Raw genomic sequence first — 20876 nt, 5'->3', positions numbered from 1 at the left:
CACCGATATTATATAGTTAATTATCAAAACCCATAAGGATTATGCCTAGTGCATTTAATTTTCCAAATACATTACCACCACACCCTTCTGGCATCTCTCATAATGTGGATATAACTTCGCAACTGAGATGGCTTGTTGTATTACCTGGGTACCAGCCCGCCCACTGATGACGAAGCCAAAAAGCTTCGAAACGATCGTCTGGGTGGTGGTACTGCTGAAAATAAATAACAGTAGTCTTCTCTACTAGAGAAGCGTTATTTATTTGAAGTAATTCAATAGTAGCTATCTTGTTGTGAAGGCAACCACATTATGAGATACATTTAAAACGATGCCTTCTACGCTACAATCGTAGCTCAAATATATGGGTTAACTATGGTGTATTTACACCGATATTATATAGTTAATTATCAAAACCCATAAGGATTATGCCTAGTGCATTTAATTTTCCAAATACATTACCACCACACCCTTCTGGCATCTCTCATAATGTGGATATAACTTCGCAACTGAGATGGCTTGTTGTATTACCTGGGTACCTGCCCGCCCACTGATGACGAAGCCAAAAAGCTTCGAAACGATCGTCTGGGTGGTGGTACTGCTGAAAATAAATAACAGTAGTCTTCTCTACTAGAGAAGCGTTATTTATTTGAAGTAATTCAATAGTAGCTATCTTGTTGTGAAGGCAACCACATTATGAGATACATTTAAAACGATGCCTTCTACGCTACAATCGTAGCTCAAATATATGGGTTAACTATGGTGTATTTACACCGATATTATATAGTTAATTATCAAAACCCATAAGGATTATGCCTAGTGCATTTAATTTTCCAAATACATTACCACCACACCCTTCTGGCATCTCTCATAATGTGGATATAACTTCGCAACTGAGATGGCTTGTTGTATTACCTGGGTACCTGCCCGCCCACTGATGACGAAGCCAAAAAGCTTCGAAACGATCGTCTGGGTGGTGGTACTGCTGAAAATAAATAACAGTAGTCTTCTCTACTAGAGAAGCGTTATTTATTTGAAGTAATTCAATAGTAGCTATCTTGTTGTGAAGGCAACCACATTATGAGATACATTTAAAACGATGCCTTCTACGCTACAATCGTAGCTCAAATATATGGGTTAACTATGGTGTATTTACACTGATATTATATAGTTAATTATCAAAACCCATAAGGATTATGCCTAGTGCATTTAATTTTCCAAATACATTACCACCACACCCTTCTGGCATCTCTCATAATGTGGATATAACTTCGCAACTGAGATGGCTTGTTGTATTACCTGGGTACCTGCCCGCCCACTGATGACGAAGCCAAAAAGCTTCGAAACGATCGTCTGGGTGGTGGTACTGCTGAAAATAAATAACAGTAGTCTTCTCTACTAGAGAAGCGTTATTTATTTGAAGTAATTCAATAGTAGCTATCTTGTTGTGAAGGCAACCACATTATGAGATACATTTAAAACGATGCCTTCTACGCTACAATCGTAGCTCAAATATATGGGTTAACTATGGTGTATTTACACCGATATTATATAGTTAATTATCAAAACCCATAAGGATTATGCCTAGTGCATTTAATTTTCCAAATACATTACCACCACACCCTTCTGGCATCTCTCATAATGTGGATATAACTTCGCAACTGAGATGGCTTGTTGTATTACCTGGGTACCTGCCCGCCCACTGATGACGAAGCCAAAAAGCTTCGAAACGATCGTCTGGGTGGTGGTACTGCTGAAAATAAATAACAGTAGTCTTCTCTACTAGAGAAGCGTTATTTATTTGAAGTAATTCAATAGTAGCTATCTTGTTGTGAAGGCAACCACATTATGAGATACATTTAAAACGATGCCTTCTACGCTACAATCGTAGCTCAAATATATGGGTTAACTATGGTGTATTTACACCGATATTATATAGTTAATTATCAAAACCCATAAGGATTATGCCTAGTGCATTTAATTTTCCAAATACATTACCACCACACCCTTCTGGCATCTCTCATAATGTGGATATAACTTCGCAACTGAGATGGCTTGTTGTATTACCTGGGTACCTGCCCGCCCACTGATGACGAAGCCAAAAAGCTTCGAAACGATCGTCTGGATGGTGGTACTGCTGAAAATAAATAACAGTAGTCTTCTCTACTAGAGAAGCGTTATTTATTTGAAGTAATTCAATAGTAGCTATCTTGTTGTGAAGGCAACCACATTATGCGATACATTTAAAACGATGCCTTCTACGCTACAATCGTAGCTCAAATATATGGGTTAACTATGGTGTATTTACACCGATATTATATAGTTAATTATCAAAACCCATAAGGATTATGCCTAGTGCATTTAATTTTCCAAATTTATATTTATGCATAAATTCACATCTGGTGGGTATGGGATTGGCATACCCAGGATCCTGGGCTGGATATCATCATTCTTCATTTTCTTGGCAATTCCCTTCTACTTTTCTCTCTCTCTCTCTCTCTCTCTCTCTCTCTCTCTCTCTCTCTCTTCTCTCTCTCTCTCGTGGTAATTCAGAAATTTTTTTTTTTGGTGTGCAGCATAAGCCTCAGGCTTCTTTGCACCATATGCTAATAATAATAATAATATAAATATACAAATTTGTTTGTAACATATACATATGTTGTAAATATTAAATAATAATAAAAAAATATACATGTACTCCCCAAAGTTTACATTCTCCCCACCTCCAGGGGCTCACATCTGGTGAGTATGGGCTTGGTACACCCAGGGTCCTGTGCTGGATATCATCATCATTCTTTTTCTTGGTGATTCCCTTCTACTTTTCTTTCTTTCTTTCTCTCTCTCTCTCTCTTAATGGTTGTCTCCCTATCTACCTGGAAATTATATTGCATTTCTTGTCTTACCATAGGAAATCTCTCTCTCTCCTGCTTCAGTGGGAAATTTTGCTAATAATTAGGAGAACTCTACAAATGCTGATCTGGCCAGGAATCATCCCAAGAGTGTTGCCACTCTTGGGATGATTCCTCTCTCGGCAGAGTCACATACTCTTTCTTTCCTCGTGTTTTTATTAAAGATAAAAATTTTAACTGGCTTCAACTTGGGTTATTTCCCACTTTCTTAATCACGGGACATGGAATTAATTCTCGTTTGTATAGATTTGGACTTGTCCCCTCTCCTCTCTGCTCTTGTGGCTCTGAGGAGACGGTTGAACATATTGTCCTACACTGTAATTTATATGTGGATTTAAGACAACAATTGTCTATCTGTACAAATGTACAAATCAACCCAAGCATAGTACTAAGTACTATAGGTTCTAATACCTCTCGTGTTTGGGGTTCACATAAAAAAAAATAAAAAAAAATGTATATAATTTAGATGATTTTTGGCGCCTCGTTGGGTCGGCGGACTCTCTTTCTGCCTTCTCTTCTTTTGCTAATAGTGTCTTCCGGAGAAGAGTGGCTTTATCAAGGAATAACCCTTGATTTCGTTATTTGTTCTTAATATTTATGTTTTACTGTATTCATTTTTTTTTTTTTTTTTTTTGAGAGGAGTTTCTTTCTTGCCTAAATTGCCTTGTGTTTTGGACGCAGAGTTTTTGCGTCTTTTCTTGGAGACTTGTTTCAGGTTTCGCCTGGCCGAGTGGGAGAGATGGACCTCCCCTCTCCCACTTCGAACTCCGTCCAGGCTGCCTGAAATGATTTTCTGTGAATTGTATGTATTTTGTAAATACTGTAATTATCTTGTTAATATCATGGTGCTTTTGTTTGATTTGCTGTTTGCTCTCAGAATTGAGAGTAACTGATCTGATTTTATTGTGTTTTTGAATCAGCAGTTGTTAATCTTAAATGTTTATATTGTATATTACTTGTGTAGTTAGCTCATTATTATGTTGAAGAGAGAGTTTTTCTCTTCTTGCGTTGTCTGTTTGGCTCTGAGGAGTGGGATGGACCTCTCCCTGCTCCCTCAGATCCAACCTTCAGTTGGCTGTTCTGGTTGAGTGAGATGATTTTCCTCTCTAGACTATTTTACTGCTGGCTGCTTCTCTTGCTGCTTGTGTTTTGATTTAATTTTGTTTTCCTGCGGGGCTGATTATTTGTTGTATTTTTCTTTCCTGCCTGATTGCAGCTGCAATCAGTTGGGTTTTTGCTAGCACCATATAGTTCTTGGTCTAGCATCTTTAGTTGTAAATGGGTTTTGGTTCTGAGGGGTGGGATGGACCTCTCCCTGCCCTCTCAGATCCAATTGCTTTGTTAGCTGACTGGTTGGAGGCGTTGTTCTCCTCCTCCAGTCTTGCTATTATTTTCTTTTCTACTGCCAGTTGCAGTGGAAATGTATAGTTTTAGTTTTTGTTCAGCCCTGCAGGTTGAGGTTTTTTTTTTTTTTTTTTAATGCTTACCTATGCATTATTGTTAATACTACGTGTCTTGCTATTTGAAACAAGTTTTGTTTTTCGTAGCTTGTGGTAGCAGCTTTGCACTTGCTGGTTATGTACATATGTATATAGATTAGATTACTTGTGCAGAGACATTTTCTCTGCATATTCATTAATTATTGTTTAATATTTAACTTATTATTTTGATTTTGATTTGTTATACTTAGATTTAAATTTAGAATTGCTTTTGATTTGGTTAACTAATTTATTTGTAAAGAATTTATTGGTTTTGCCTTTGGCATATCTTTGCCTTGGGTGAGTTCTGTTTGTCTCTGTGTTTTGCATATATGTTTCTGCATTTCTTCTGGTTGACTATTTCTGTTAATTTTTTGGTTGACTGGTTTTTCAGCTAAGATTTTAATTACTTATTTTGTAAATATTGTATATCTTACTCTCTGCTTATGCAGTGTAATTTGTTAATATGTTTACTGCTGTTTCATATCAGTGACATAAATATTTATTATTTATCTTAATTTATTCTTTTAAGTGGTTATTTAATAGCCACTTGTACATTACCTATGTTCTTTCCTTGAGACTTTTCTTTTTCCTCTTGTCGGTGCAGGTTGGGCTTCCTTCCCGGCTAGGAGAATCTTTCTTTCAAAATTACAAGCCTTCGGGCTTCAAAATTTTACCTCTTCAAGCTCTCTCGCTTGTTAGATTTTCCAACTAGTGTTTTCCTCTTTCCTATTTCTTCTTTTTCCTGAGAGAGTGTTTTGCTCTCTTTTCTTCTTCTACTTTCTCCTCCCTATTCCTTATTTATTATAACCGGGATTCCACTTGTTGGAATCCCACTTAGTGTAATTTAGATAGTTCCTGGAGCGCCTCCACGTGGCTAGGGGCAGGAGTCAGGACGCAGGTAGCTTGCTCCCTGCCTCCCGGCTGCTAAGACTCCAGGGCCGGTAAACAACAACCATCACAACACACATATATACTTACATACACACTTGCCGGCTATAAATAACCTACAGATGCTACAGCGGTATATAGGGGTAACCCTGGAGGCCGCAATCAATACAAGAATACCTTGTCCCTTGTCTCTCTCTCTCTCTCTCTCTCTCTTGGGGTAATTCAGAAAATTTTTTTTTTTTTGGCTGGTGCAGCATAAGCCCCAGGCTTCCTTGCACCATATGGCTAATAATAATAATATAAATATACAGATTTGTTTGTAACATATACATATGTTATAAATATTAAATAATAATAAAAAATATACTACATGTACCCCCCAAAGTTTACATTCTCCCCCCCCCAGTGCATGTACCCCCAAAGTTTATATTCTACCCTCTGGTGCAAACATTCTGGATTCAACACTGGATATAAAGGAGGCAATTGACGGTGACCCCCCCCCACTTCATCATGCAATGTTGAAAATGCTAATGGAATCCACATTTTTTTTTTTTTTTTTTTTTTTTTTTAAATTAACAACTGCATTAATCTTTGGGTATCAGCTATGTCATAAGCATATATATGGTTTCTTTTGTATTATAATTTAAAAAAAAAAGTTCTATTTATATTCCTATCACCTATGACTGCATAGGTGAGAGGAGTTTACAAGTAATCATTGTGCTAACAGAATCATTAACCGTATTTAGCAGTCAAGTAGACTTGAACCACGGTCAACTAAACCACATGTGATAGGCTAGGGTGTATGGCTACATCAGGCACCAGTACTGCATACATCTGTTGAACTGTTTTTGGCAGAAAATAACATTACATACTCTACCGGGCTTTATTTTATTTTATTTTTTACTTTTTCCTTAACTAAAATGCAACAAAAGACCATTAGTATGTGGACATCCAATCTACCCAAATGGTAGCAACAAAGCTGATGATACATATTCCAAGCTGGTATGAGTGTTGACTGTCAGTGGTTAGTGACAGCACTGGCTGGTAACAGTATCACTACAGGAAGACTATTTGGAGGGCATTGCATGTGAACAAGTCATAAGTCTTGTACTGTTTTTTAATTTTTTATTCAGTTAGTTCTTAAACACAGACTGAATGCTTTTCACTGGAGGAATATCCATGTAGAAAAGAATAACATGAAATTTTCATGTAGTCTCATTATTCTCAGTAATTTCTTACTACTTAAGAGATATTTTGATTCTGTAAATTTATTTTAAATCATCAATGAGTGTGAATGAAAATTTAGTATTAGCAATATGATGCAAGAATCAGAGCTTATATAACACCACCCAACAAAAAAAAAAAAAAAAAAACCCTTAATTTCCCCATTCTTTCCAATCATTTTTTAAATCTAATGAAACTACCCATCCCCACAACACTAGGTGGAAGTTTATTCCAACAATTAATTACTCCTTGGTTGAAGGCAAATTTCTACAAATCTATTCTGCAGCCATCCTTTTCCATTTATGGCCCCCCCCTTGTGTTTCATCTGAGAAAATGTAAAAATATCTTCTCATTTAATTTACTTAACCCTTTTAAAGCTTTATGCACTTAGGTCACCAAACAAATGCACAGTTTCCAGAGACTAATTTACAGGACACCAGTTACACCAAGTTAGTCTATGCTGTCATCTTAATCCCCAAGATTTTTGCTTATTGGTGTATTTTACATATATGGCTAAATACAGTAACTACTGGTATGAAAGTAATAAATGAAGTAATAGTGAAATATGCTTCCCAGTCACTTCAGTAAGAAAAGGTCTATATATGGACGGCTGAGGGGGACCCACTAGGGGACGATAGTGTTTGGTTGTTGTATGTTGTGCTCCATAAATTTTTCTTGATTTCTGTAATTAAAATTGCAGTATTAAGTTCTTTTTAGTTGCCATATCAAGATTGACCCTTGGAAATGGCAGACGGAAGTGGAAAATAACAAGAGCAGACTAAAGATAAGTTTTGAATGAATTTCTTCATGCTCATTGCTGCTACTTTATGTGTGCTATGGTCATTGTCCAGTGTCATCCAAGCTCAGCATGTCCGTTAGCAACGTGACCTTGACCCAGCATCAGTGAGCTGCTAAGCCATTCTGTTATCCCCTACCTCTCACCCATGCATACTGCCGAACAACAGCACATGTAGTGACAGTTAAGGAAGTAAGGTTAAGGACTGAATTTTAATTAAAAGTTTAATATTTATCTATTTAACATGGATCACAAAACTGTTGTCACTGATACTAGCATTTCAAATGAGGATTTTCCTCCTTTGGGTCCTACACAGGACATAACATCAAGTCAACCAGATGCAAAATTAAATGCATCCTCTATAGTAAGTTTTGCCATAATAGATTCTTCTCCTAATGATAATTCTCAAAATCAAGACTGTCAGCAAAAAAATACTGTTGTTTCAATAGCTGATGTTCTGGTTGATGCTAGAGCTCAGGCTCATCAAATATATAGAGAAATTGTTGACTTTTTTTTACTAATGAAAGCAACAGATTTACTAAAGCAACTACTAATTTTCTTTATGAAAAACTTGGTGACAGAATTTATTCTTAACAGTCTATTTATAGACAATGAAATGAAGAATTGCAAAAAACCATCAATATTCTTTTGTCTTCACATACCACATCCTTTGCAGATGCCTTTAAGAATTCAAGGGATAGTGCGGTGCTGCCTGTATACAAGTACCAAACTGTACAACCATTACCAACACAAAACCTGGATATTGCTATTTCTACAGACTCCACCCAATCAAAACCAAAGCCTAAACCCAACAATCTTATGCAAAGGCTACATATTCTAGTACTTGTTCCACCAGTAAAGATGTTTTTGATAACATATCTAAGACCATCCGACAGTCCTTAAAAAAAGGTTATAAACAATCTATAAAAACGATAAAGTACAAAGATGTTGCTGTAGAGACAGCCGCTTCAGAATATATTTGTAAGATACAGTAGACTGTCAAAATAATGGCATGGTGACATCAGATGTGTACATACCACGCAGATGTTTTGCAGGGCTGAAAAAAGAAAACGGCAAGTCACATGATTACTGTATTTGTTTACGTTTGGCATTTTCAAAGTGAATTCTGTACTGATATCATGGATTATACCACTGTTTTATATTTATTTTAAATTAAAAACCCTGCACTATGACTCCTAAAGTTAATAAATCTTATACAGAGAAGAAAAGAAAAACAACACTAAAGCTTAGTGACAAACTTGATATAATCCAAACTATTACATTAAGGTCACCCGGAAAGTTAATTCATATACCGTACATTGTGTGTAAATTGCATGTTGTCTGGTTGATTTGCCTGTTTTGCTGGATGGAAAAAAAAAAAAAACAGTTTTTGTGGGGAAAACCTTACTATCTACGTCTGACACCCGCTACCTCAGCCACAGAGTGAAAAAAGCCAATAAAAGTTCCTCGCGTCATTGACAGGATTCAAACCGGGCCTCTTCCACCCGGTGTGGGGAGGACAGAGACAATAACACTGTACTACCCGCACAGACTAAACTTTATATAATAAAGAAAACAGAACGAGGCTTAAGCAGAACTGTATTAATGGCAGAAAGTAACACTGGATTGTCAACATGTTTATATTTTTTTATGTGCAGTTAATAAAATCATATTCTTAAATCTCTCTATTTCTTATTTAGCCTCATTATTTCTGCATTAAATATATTAAAAATAAAACTTTCTAAATATCGGAAAAATCGAAATAACAGCACCTTGAATCCCCGAAGGTGCTGTTATTTCGAAAGTCTACTGTAACTTTGTTAACCTCATTGACTGATATGGGTATTAAGATGGAACCCCCTAAAATTCTAAACCAACCATTTTAATTTATGATGTAGACAGAAATTCCTCCAAGAAAGAAACAGTTGGATTTTTTTATAAATTTTATATATTATTATATATTTTTATATTATATATTTTTTTTTTATAAAGGCACCCTTTTGCCAACTCATCCGCCTCTCAAATATTAATGGTAAACCTCTTCCTTTTGTAACTACCACAAAATTCCTGGAATTACTGCTTGATAATCACCTTACCTTTCTTTCCCATCTGAATCATCTATCTGACAAAGTTATAAAATTTGTCTTTTTTCTTAAATGTTGCTTAAATGCTACCCTCGGCAAGTTCTCTTGCCAAGGGTAGCATTTAAGAAATCCTTATACACAATGGCATTCACAGTAAAAAAAAATGCAATCTTCCAACATCTTTTAATGAAAAATATCCCCAGATCATTACACTAGTACGGAACATGATGGTCTTTGTTGTACAGAAAGCATGCAGAGATTCTAGTTTTTTGAAAACCTCTACTGAAATTGCTGCCACCAAATTAATTTTGGTTTCGTCACAATTTGGCCCATGCAACTTTGTTTGTTTGTTATTTGGTTTTTAGGAGCAATAGCAACTAAGGACATATTACTCCGGGGATGTGCGGTGGTCATTCCCTGACCTTTCTGCATCCTCAGTATTTGGTGGGCATGGGCTCAAACCCCGGTCTAATCAAGAAGCATGTGCTACGCACTGCTGCTCCTGCCCACCTGGCTATGGAGGTGGCGGCCCATGCAACACATGCTTTCCTCTGCCCTGCTGTCAGCATTAGTTTCAAGATAATACGATTTTATATCCAATTCGAATAACCTTCTCACAGTTCTACCTATAGTTTTTATGCCAGTTGCCTCCTTCTATTGTCTGGCAAGACTTTCAGAGAAAACAAACTTGTCTTTAATACACAAACAATATAGGTGATTATCAGCTCTTGCTACTGACACGTGTTTTCTTCCACATTTCCAAATCTGTCACTGCAAGCTTCTCCGGGTCAGCCATTTTCATTAACTGTTGCCCAACTACTGATTCATGTATATCAATAATTTTGGCAATTTCAGTGTTTGTTCTTCCACACTGCTTCATAACCATAATTTCAGAAGTCTTTCAAGGTGTAATATCGGTACTTTTCCACATTTTCCTAACTTAAGTCTTCTAAATACTGAGGAATGTGTATTGAAAAACAGGTTGCTATTATTTTGACCAATAACAATATGCTCTTGAAGAATATTATCTAAGAGCATGTACTTCTTTTGAAACATAGCACACTCTAAAAAAAAATTTAAATGTATTTTTGTGCTGAAAACATGAATGAAAACATCTGCTTGGCACTGTAGATCAAAAGAACTTGTTGACAAGTTCTTGTGACCTAGGTGACCATTTGTGACAGCGATATTGCAAAGACAGCTGTCACTGATGCAGTGGTAAGAAAATACCATGAAACATTTGATTCCATTATGTACATATTTCCAATTCGGAAATAAACATAGTAATAGTAATAGAGGCAGGTGATGCAAGAAACCAAGCGTATTAGCTTATATAGCATCAGCCAAAAAAAATTCACGCAACCATTCCCTCTAAAAGTTTGTCCAGTTCCTCCTTGAATTTATTTAAGCTATCAGCTTCCACAATCACAGATGGAAGTTTGTTCCGGCAATTAACCACCCGCTGGCTAAAGGCAAATTTCCGCACATCTAATCTACAACTGTCTTTCCTCAATCTGAATTTATGCCCCCTTAAGTTCGTAATCTCAGCAAGTGGAAGAATCCCATCAGAATTCAGCATGCTCAACCCATTCAAGGCCTTATACACTTCAATCAGATCATCTCGCAGGTGCCTAGTCTCCAGCCGCTGCAATTTGCAGAACTTAAGCCTCTCTTGGTAAGAGGATCCCTTCATTCCCCTCACCGATCTTGTTGCCCTTCTCTGTACACGCTCAAGCAAATCTACATCCTTCCTAAAATGAGACCTCCAGACTTGTATGCAGTACTCAAGATGTGGCCTGACCATTGCCTTATACAAAGGGATAATCACTTCCTTTTCCTGCTAGCAAAATTCCTGTATATCATTGACAAAACCCCACGACCTGCTCTTGCTGCTTGTCTGCATTGCTCAGAAAACTTCATATCTGACTGCACAATTACTCCGTCTTTTTCATTTTCTACCACCCTAAGTACAACACAGTTTGTACGTTCCTCTGGGGTTACTTCTACCCATATGCAGTACTTTGCATTTGTCAATGTTAAACTTCAGCTGCCACTTCTTAGCCCATCTGCCCCAATTTTCCAGATCTTTTGCAGTAGCACACTGCAATTACTGTCATTAACAACCCTGCCAACCTTTTTATCATCTGCAAATTTTGACACTAAGCCTGATATACCTTCATCAATATCATTGATAAATATACAAAACAACAGTGGACCCAACACCAAACAATGTGGAACTCCACTAATAACATTAGTCCACAAAGAGCAGCACCCACTGTTTACCACCCTCTGTCTTCTCCCACTCAACCACCCTTTTATTCATTGTAGCAACTTACCCTTAATACCATTCTGCTTCAATTTGTTCAGTAGTCTTCCATGTGCAATAGTGTCAAAAGCTTTCCTGAAATCCAAGTATATGATATCAAAATTATTCCCTACATCCAGTTCCTTTGTGACCACATCATAGTATCCAATCAAATTGGTCAGACAAGACAAAACAAAACCATGCTGTGTCCGAGCTATAACTGAAGTCTTGTTTAGAGGATCCTGCAGTGCTTCTTTAACCAGTGCCTCCATTAATTTCCTTGGAACAGAAGTTAAACTAAAAGGTCTGTAATTACTTGTATCACTCCTTGATCCTCCTTCGTGAATTGGGGTCACATTTGCACATCTCCTGTCCATGGGGACCTCTCCCCTGAGTCAAAGGAAGCTCTCATAATTATGGCTAAGGGTTTGCTTACTTTCTTTGCTGCCACCTTTAATATAACTGGATAGATCCCATCCACCCCAGGTGCCTTTCTTATATGTAACTTCAACAATTTCTCCTCCACTTTGCTCTCAGTTATTACAAAATCATTAAGCACCCTACTACAATTTGATAACCTTCTGGCATTTTCCTTCCTTAACATAATTAAACCAATTTAGGTTTAAGTGCTCTACTAAATTCAAATAAAAATATTTCATCTTAAAAGGTACTTACTATCGCAACAATAACTTCGTAATAATGACAATAATATATTTTAAGTTCAAACTTCCTCACGCACGCGCATATATGTGGTAACTTGGGCTTAACGATCACTAATTGGTGGTTATCTGTTAATTTTCAGTATTTTTTCTTTTATTCTATTTTATATTTAACAAATCTGAAAAAGTTTAGCTTTATTAGAAGCAGACACTCTAAAATCATTAAAAATTGAGCGACTGTTTTGTTAAACTATACAAGTTTCCTAAATATTCATTTCCTTTTAAATATAGATAGACGTTGCCTGAAAATTAAATGTTGACTGCATTTCTGAATTTTTGTCTAGGAATTCGAGCAGGGATAAGACGTAAATGAACAGAGTAGCACACAGTATCGTTAACATAAAAAATCGAGTAATTACACCCATAAAAAACGTTTTGCTTTGTTGTATGAAGAGAGAGAGGTTACTTACCCATGTCTGTCTCTAAATAATGATTGTATGAAGAACAAATTAAAAAGAATCTTCCCAAATTAAAAACATAATTAACATGAAACGAATGATTAATTCATTCTGGATATATTATTAAAAAGTAAACACTGCACTTCTACACTAAATTTATAGAAAAAGGAATTTAAAACAATTTACATACTTCATTTATACCACAAAAGAATTATATGTGGATATAAAAATAAAACCACACAACAGGGTACGTTAAACTAAAGCAACGAACCCTGCTTCATTTCACTCCAGTTCCACAAGTACAGTTTGTTTACATACTACTGTAGCGTCCTCTACACTAGCTATCTTAGTACTTGCGATAATACAAAAATATAATCCGAAATATAGGTCAAATTTCAATTCAAGGTTATGCAATGGCGGTTTATATCTTCTAGCTATTCTAAAAGCTACTGTATTTTTTTCCTCGACAGACTTCCTTGCTATCAGAAAAAGAAAGACCAAGTTCCTCATTAATTCGAGATAGAGTATGCTGCTACTTAGCAATACTTCGAAGGTTGGGGGGAATTGCGTGCAAAGTGTAATATACGGTATGCAGCCTATCGATATACAGTACAGCTTTTCTAGCCTGATTACATCTCTTATTAAAAGAAAGAAAAAATAAAATCTTTTTAACCGTAAAGATAAATGCGACTGAATTAGTTCGTGTGACAAATACTGAACCTCGCCATTCAAGGTAAACCATTTTATTTTTAGGAAGTAGTTTTATTTTAAGAAAACTATAGCTACTTCTGTTGATGTTTCAAAATGAAAGGAGCAACGATTTTTCCAATTGCCTTTTATACTCCGCAAATTTACACTGTATATTTATTCATTATATCACTTTCGCTATGTAATCCTAGAGGTATGTGAATAATAACGAGATTCCTTTCTATACTAAGACCTCGCTTAATGATCGTCTTTATATATCGTCAGTGGCGAAACTGCCATATGGCTAGGTGTGCCAGCACACAGAAGAAGGAGAAGTCAGGGACGGGACGGCTGGATTGATATGGATGTTAAAGATCCCATGAGGATCATTCAACAATCTAGCGGGAAGAAGAGGGCAGAATTTAAAGTTTCGCCTCTGCTTATCGTAGGTATTAGGAATCTACGACCGCTACCACATTGTTAACTGATTTTAATTGAAGACGATAGAAAGAATGGAAACAAACTGGTCACAAGGTAGCAGTATCCAAATGACTTCAAATGAGGAGTGCAGCATTAAGCTTTATCAGGATTAAAATTATGTCAGAAAAAAAAAGTCTAGATCAATACGTCAAGGGGGAACCAAGTGCAACCACCAACAGTGGAATTGAGAGTTTTTGGGAGGTCAAAAGCAAACACACAACACAAAGACGTGAAATGTTAAACAGATTTAATAATTTAGGCTTTAACCTCCTCATTTAGGCTAAAGCCACTCCCAAGAAAATTTTGTTTTATATTATTTATATAACTGTAATGACGGTTGTAATTATCGGTTGTCGATGACAAGTTGTTGTTGTTTTGGTTTTTAGGGGGTTAGCAACTATGGCCATATTGCTCCAGGATATGCGGTGGTCATTCCCTGACCTTTCCGCATTCTCCGTATTTGGTGGTGACGGGCTCGAATCCCGGTCTAATCAAGAAGCGTGTGCTACGCACTGCTGCTCCTTCCCACCTGGCTACGGAGGCGCTTACGGTGAGAAGTATTTTATTTTCTAAACCTGCAGCTGTGACACAGTGGTTATAATCACCGTCCTCCCCACACTGGCTAGAAAAGGTCTGGGTTCGACTCCCGTCAATTATGCGAAAACCTTTCATGGACTTTTATTTAAAAAAGTCTATAAAAGTTCTTCCTGGCTGAAATAGTCGGTCTCAGGCGTGAACAGTACGGTCCCCCCCCCGGCCCGAAACTCGGATTTTTCGTCTATCAAAACAGGCAAATTGACCTGACAACACACGCAATTTATGAACGTAATACCTTATAGGCATATAAGTTAATTCTTGAAGTGGGGAGGGGCCTAATGTGACAATTTTTATTTCTCGACCAATGTATCTGCACGTTTGGCACAATAGTTATAATAATTGTTCCCCCCACACCTGGTGGGAAAGGACTAGTTCAAATCCCCTCAATAACAGGAGGGAATCTGCAGATAAATGAACCACTAGGTGGCAGTGATCACAGTGTGTTGAAGTGGGATTTACTCAAGGAGGTAACTACCATCAGAGCTAAAGGGAAGGGTTTTTGTTTTCGTAAAGGCGACTATGATGGTCTGAGACAGTATTTAAATTCTATACAGTGGGACCAACTGATGATGTTACCAACAGCAAACTCAAAATGGGAAGCATTCAAGGAACTAATCTTGGAGGCTACCAGGCTTTACATACCAACTAAGAAATATTGTTCAAGGTTTAGGCCTAAATGGTTGTCAGATGAACTAATGAGACATGTGGCAGAGAAGAAAAATGCATGGGATACATACAAATTAATGGGTGACATGGAAGCCTATGATAGATATAAGTTGGTCTGTAACCAAGTCACAAAGGAGATTAGGCAGGCAAAGGCAGACTACGAAAAATCCTTGGCAAAGGATGCAAAGAAAAACAGAAAAGAGTTCTTTACATATTTGAACTCGAGAAGGAAAGGGATGAATCAGATCGGTCCACTGGATATTGATGGTTCAACAGTTGAGGATCCTGCTCAGGTGGCTAACAATCTAAATGAGTATTTTGCATCTACATTCACGCATGAGGAGTTATTCAGGAAGGAGAATGATGTAGGTAAAGTAAACATTGGCAGTGAGCTGGATGATTTTGTAATAACTGAGAGGAAAGTGGAGGAGAGATTGTTGGGGATAAACATAAAAAAGGCACCTGGGGTGGATGGGATCTATCCAGTTATATTAAAGGAGGCAGCAAAGGAAGTATGCAAACCCCTAGCCATAATTATGAGAGTTTCTTTGGACTCAGGGGAGGTACCCATAGACTGGAGATGTGCAAATGTAACCCCAATTCACAAAGGAGGATCAAAGGCTGACACAAGTAATTATAGACCTGTTAGTTTAACTTCTGTTCCAGGTAAATTAATGGAGGCACTGGTTAAAGAAGCACTGCAGGAACATCTAGACAAGAATTCAGTTATAGCTCAGACGCAGCATGGTTTTGTTAAGGGCAGGTCTTGCCTGACCAATTTGATTGGATACTATGATGTAGTCACAAAAGAACTGGATGCAGGGAATAACTTTGATATTATATATTTGGATCTTAGAAAGGCTTTTGATACTGTTGCACATGGAAGACTGCTGCACAAATTGGAGCAGTGTGGCATTGGAGGCAAATTGCTGCTATGGATAAGGGGATGGTTGAGTGGCAGAAGACAGAGAGTGGTAATCAATGGACACTGCTCAACGTGGACTAATGTTATTAGTGGAGTTCCTCAAGGTTCAGTGTTGGGTCCGTTGTTGTTTTCGGTGTTTATGAATGATATTTATGATGGGATATCAAGTTTAATGTCCAAGTTTGCAGATGATACAAAGGTTGGCAGGGTCGTTAAGGACACTACTGACGCTATGCTGCTGCAACAGGATCTGGAAAGGTTGAACAGATGGGATGAGAGGTGGCAAATGAAGTTTAACATTGACAAATGTAAAGTACTACATATGGGAAACAGTAACCCCAGAGCAACGTATCAACTCTGCGGTACTACACTGACAGTGGTGGAGAATGAAAAGGACCTGGGGGTAATTGTGCAGGCAGATATGAAGTTCTCTGAGCAGTGCAGACGAGCTGCAAGAGTAGCTCATGGTGTCTTGTCAATGATATACAGGAATTTTTCTAGCAGGGATAAGGAGGTGATTATTCCCTTGTATAAGGCAATGGTTAGGCCACATCTTGAGTACTGTATACAGGTCTGGAGGCCTCATTTCAAGAAGGATGTAGAGCTGCTGGAACGGGTACAGAGAAGGGCAACAAGATTAGTGAATGGAACAAAGGGTTGCTCTTACGAAGAAAGGCTTAAGTTTTGCAAATTACAGAGTCTGGAGACTAGGCACCGGCGAGGTGATCTGATAGAGGTGTATAAGGCTTTGAATGGTTTGAGCATGCTCAATGCCAATGGGATTCTTCATCTTGCTCAGAATAATCACCTCAGAGGGCATAAATTCAAATTGAGGAAGGACGGATGTCCGATAGATGTGCGGAAATTTGCCTTTGGCGAGCGGGTGGTTGGTTGGTGGAACCGACTTCCATCACTTGTTGTTGAAGTTGATAGCCTAAACAAATTTAAAGCTCAACTGGACAGGTATTTCGAACGAACGGAGGGGTGAAATGGGAGTGGAGTTTTTTTTTTTTTTTTTTTTGGCTGATGCTGAATAAGCTTGCTTTCTTGCATCATATGCCTCTACTAATGCTAATGCTAATGCTAACTTTCATGGGCGTTTTTCACTCCGTACCTAAGGTAATCGGTCTCAGGCGTGGATGGCAAAGTTACACTCTTCTCCCAACGAAAACTCCGGGTTTTTCTCCAACAAAACAGGCAAATCGACCAGAGAACACAAGCAATTCATGTACGTATGCATATAAGCAGATGACTAAGAAATAAATTCAGTTCGTCCAGTAAAACCAGCAGCTAAATATATTTAATGACAGTAGCTTTCGAGATAACGGAGAAGTATATATATGCATGAATATATTTTATATATAAATACTCTCTCTATATAAAATATTATATATATATATATATATATATATATATATATGAATATACACTGAGGGATCACTGAATTATGACCACCTACCTAATACTTCGTGAGTCCTCCTTTTGCCCTCAGTACAGCAGCTATCCAGCGTGGCATTGATTCAACAAGATGTCGGAAGCGTTCGGGATGTATGCCAACCAAGCTATCTGTAATGCGGTCAGCAATGCAGGTATGCAGGTGATTGGTGATTGGATCCAGACGCCTGATATGCCTTTCCATAATGTTCCACAAGTGCTTTATGGGATTGATATTAGGGGAAGTTCGGAGGCAAATCAGAAGTGTGTTCCCCAAACCATTCCTGCACAACAAGTGCCCGATGGCTCAGCGCATTGCTCGGAAGACACCATCACCATTCAGGAAAAAGTGTAACCTAGCGCGGTGTACACAGTCAACAAGCAGTTGACGATAGCGGAGACCAGTGATACGTTGTTCCACATGCACCAGGGGTTCAAGTTCCTGCCAGTGAAACATGCCCCACACCATACAACCGCCTCCACCGGCCTGCACTTTTGATACCACGCATGATGGATCAAGAGTTATGTTGTTGACGGCAAATCCGTACACGACCATCCACAGTGTGGAGTAAATAACATGACTAATTCGACCAGCACACATTCTTCCAGTCTTCTAACGTCCAACTTGCATGCTCTTTGCACCAGGCACGTCTTTTACACCGATGAACATTGGGTAGGAGAGGATGCCATAGGGGTCGTCTGCTGGTATAGCCCATACGTGCGACGCATGGTCATACGACATATTGTTCCGGGTTGGCCCATGTTGTATTGGGTAGCCAACTCTTCAATATTGCTGCGCCTGTACGAGTCGTCGGACCCGGCGCTCACCTCTAATATCAACATTTTGCTGACCTTTGGAGTTTTGCCGTTGGGTCGTTGTTTTACCGTTTTGACGCCAGTCCTGGTATACTTTAACAACGGCGGCTCTCGAACACCCCACCAGTTCAGCCGTTTGGGAAATCGAGGCACCAGCTCGTCGAACACCCACAATCTGTCCTTTATCAAAGTCTGATAAATCCTTCCTTTTACCCATCATGCTCGGAATTGTACTACCTACTGAACCACTGACACCTTATCTATGCTACTAGGTCGACTAACTGCGCACTCTCGTACCTCACGTGGTCAATGGGTCACCTTCAGTTTTCATAGGGGTGGTCATAATGCAGTGATCACTCAGCGTATATATATATATATATATATATATATATTTATATATAAAATATTATATATTTTATATTATAAATATATGATTGAAAATATAAATATATTTATATATTCATGTATGTATGTATTTCTCGGCCGATGAAGAGATTTGTTATTTCGAAAGCTACTGTCATTAAATTTACTTAGCTATTGCTTTTCCTGGACGAACTGAATTTATTTCCTAGTTATGGAACCCAGTGCCACAGGCCTCTTCTATTTTATAAGCAGATGAGTTGGTTCTCTTGGTAACGACCTGGTGAAAAGACCTGAGTTCGAATCCCGTCGATGATGTGAAGAATTTTTAAGGGCCTTTTTCACAGCTTGGCTGAGTTACTTGGTCTCAGATGAGAGTAGCATTGTGTTTTTCTTCAGGAAGCTCAGGTTTTTTTGCCCAGCAAACGGAAAACTGACCACAGAACACACAATTTACAGACAAAATAGACGAGGCATCGTATACAGGGCCAAATGGCCTAAGTCACTGATGCACTAAAAAAAAAAAAAAAAAACCAAACAATAGTCAGTTCTCGAGGAGGGCCCTAATTTTACATTTTTTTCCCTTTTCTCAATCAATACTAGTTCCATACTGGTTGAAAAGTCTACCAATGTGGAACGTACAAGCTCTTCCCGCACAAAACAAATTTCTGGGTGCTCACTGGTTTATGTAGGTACTCAAAATCATTACAGATACGTTATCTGCAACATGTATTGCGACACTAAAAATATCTGCCTGAAAAAAACATAGTTGTTCTTTTAGTGTTCAGATACATCGAAATTGAAAAGTGAAAATTTAAAGTGAACTTCAACTCATTCAGAATAAAATCTGTCTTTAATTTCTTTAAGAAATGCAGATAATTCTAAGACGTTTCGTGGTACTTGTCATCTTCACAGTGATTGAATTTCTGTCATTATTACATTGTGTAAAGCTTAGTTCAATAAGCATAGCAATGAAGTCACTAAAGAAGTGGGGCAGGAAATACCATGAAACGTCTGAGAATCGTCTGTATTCCTTTAAGAAATTAAAGACAGATTTTACTCCAGTTGGTTGAAATTCATAGTTTTAATAGTCTCCAGAAAAAAGGAAATTTTAATGTAGCGGCCAGTAAAGACATCAGTAACCTTCTTAGTGATGCTTTTTAGTATGGGGAGAACTTAAATCTTGCTTCATTCCTGTTAGGTCATAGCTAGTTCTCTTCTGGAGATAAGACATCTTGTTCTTGGTATCAGCTGTTGGCTTCAAACATCCTAAAAAGGTGTTACATTGGGCTCAAATCCTGACTTGAAATGGAAAGTTTATTACATTATTCTTCTCCAACCAACCAACCATGCATTGTGAGACTGTTGTTGTTTTTGTAGGGTTTTAGGAGCATCAGCGACTAAGGCCATATTGCTTCGTGTATACTGTCTGTAAATTGCGTGTGTTCTGTGATGGATTTGCTGTTTGCTGGACGAAAAACTGGAGTTTCAGGGAGAAAAAACCATGCTACCCTTGGCTTAGACTGACTAACTCAGCCACATTGCGAAAAGGGCCCATAAAAATTCTCCACATCATTCACGGGACTCGAAGTCAGGCTTTTCCACCGGGGTGGCGAGGATGACTATTATACCAACTGTGTTATCCACGACGGTACATTGTGAGATGGGACATTGTCCTATTGATAGAAATGTGCCTATCTCCAAAGGATTTTCAAATGCCAAGACACAACCGTTCAAAATGTTAAATATCACAATAAACTGCTGTATTCTACTTCATCAGAGACGACCACTGGATCCATAACACCACATTACTATCATTGACTACTTTATCGGTGTAGTAAAAATTTGCTGAAACAATTCTTTGGGCATATGCCAAACCCAAATGCGCCCATTTAATAACTTAGTCGGGAAAGGACGATTCAGTTCTACTTACATTTTACTACAGCTGTAAGGTGCAATTCTTTATCAGATGGGTGCTTGTAATTCGAAGTTGTCTCATCTCATAGCATTACTATGAGACATCTTTGGATTGGAACGAGGACAGTAAGGTTTCTGCTCTGAAAACTCGGGTCTTTTGCTGCCGCAAAAGAGGCACACCGACAGGAGAACA

General features: G+C 38.0%; 1 protein-coding gene across 3 annotated transcripts in view; it reads right to left on the bottom strand.

The window, feature by feature from the left end:
* LOC150081023 (cytosolic carboxypeptidase-like protein 5) overlaps positions 1 to 13013 on the bottom strand; it is a 119567-nt gene extending 106554 nt beyond the window's left edge. For all 3 annotated transcript variants that reach the window (XM_090380980.1, XM_090380982.1, XM_090380981.1), the window contains exon 1: positions 12992 to 13013. The gene's annotated coding sequence lies outside the window, so the exon portion shown is untranslated. The remainder of the gene's footprint in view (positions 1 to 12991) is intronic.
* Between the last annotated feature and the right edge of the window lie 7863 nt (positions 13014 to 20876).

Source organism: Mastigoproctus giganteus, chromosome 9, assembly GCF_048544385.1.
Source record: "Mastigoproctus giganteus isolate SK-2022 chromosome 9, ASM4854438v1, whole genome shotgun sequence".
Lineage (NCBI taxonomy): Eukaryota > Metazoa > Arthropoda > Arachnida > Uropygi > Thelyphonidae > Mastigoproctus > Mastigoproctus giganteus.
Note: the sequence above shows the minus strand (reverse complement) of the source record. Positions and strands in the feature narration are given on the sequence as shown.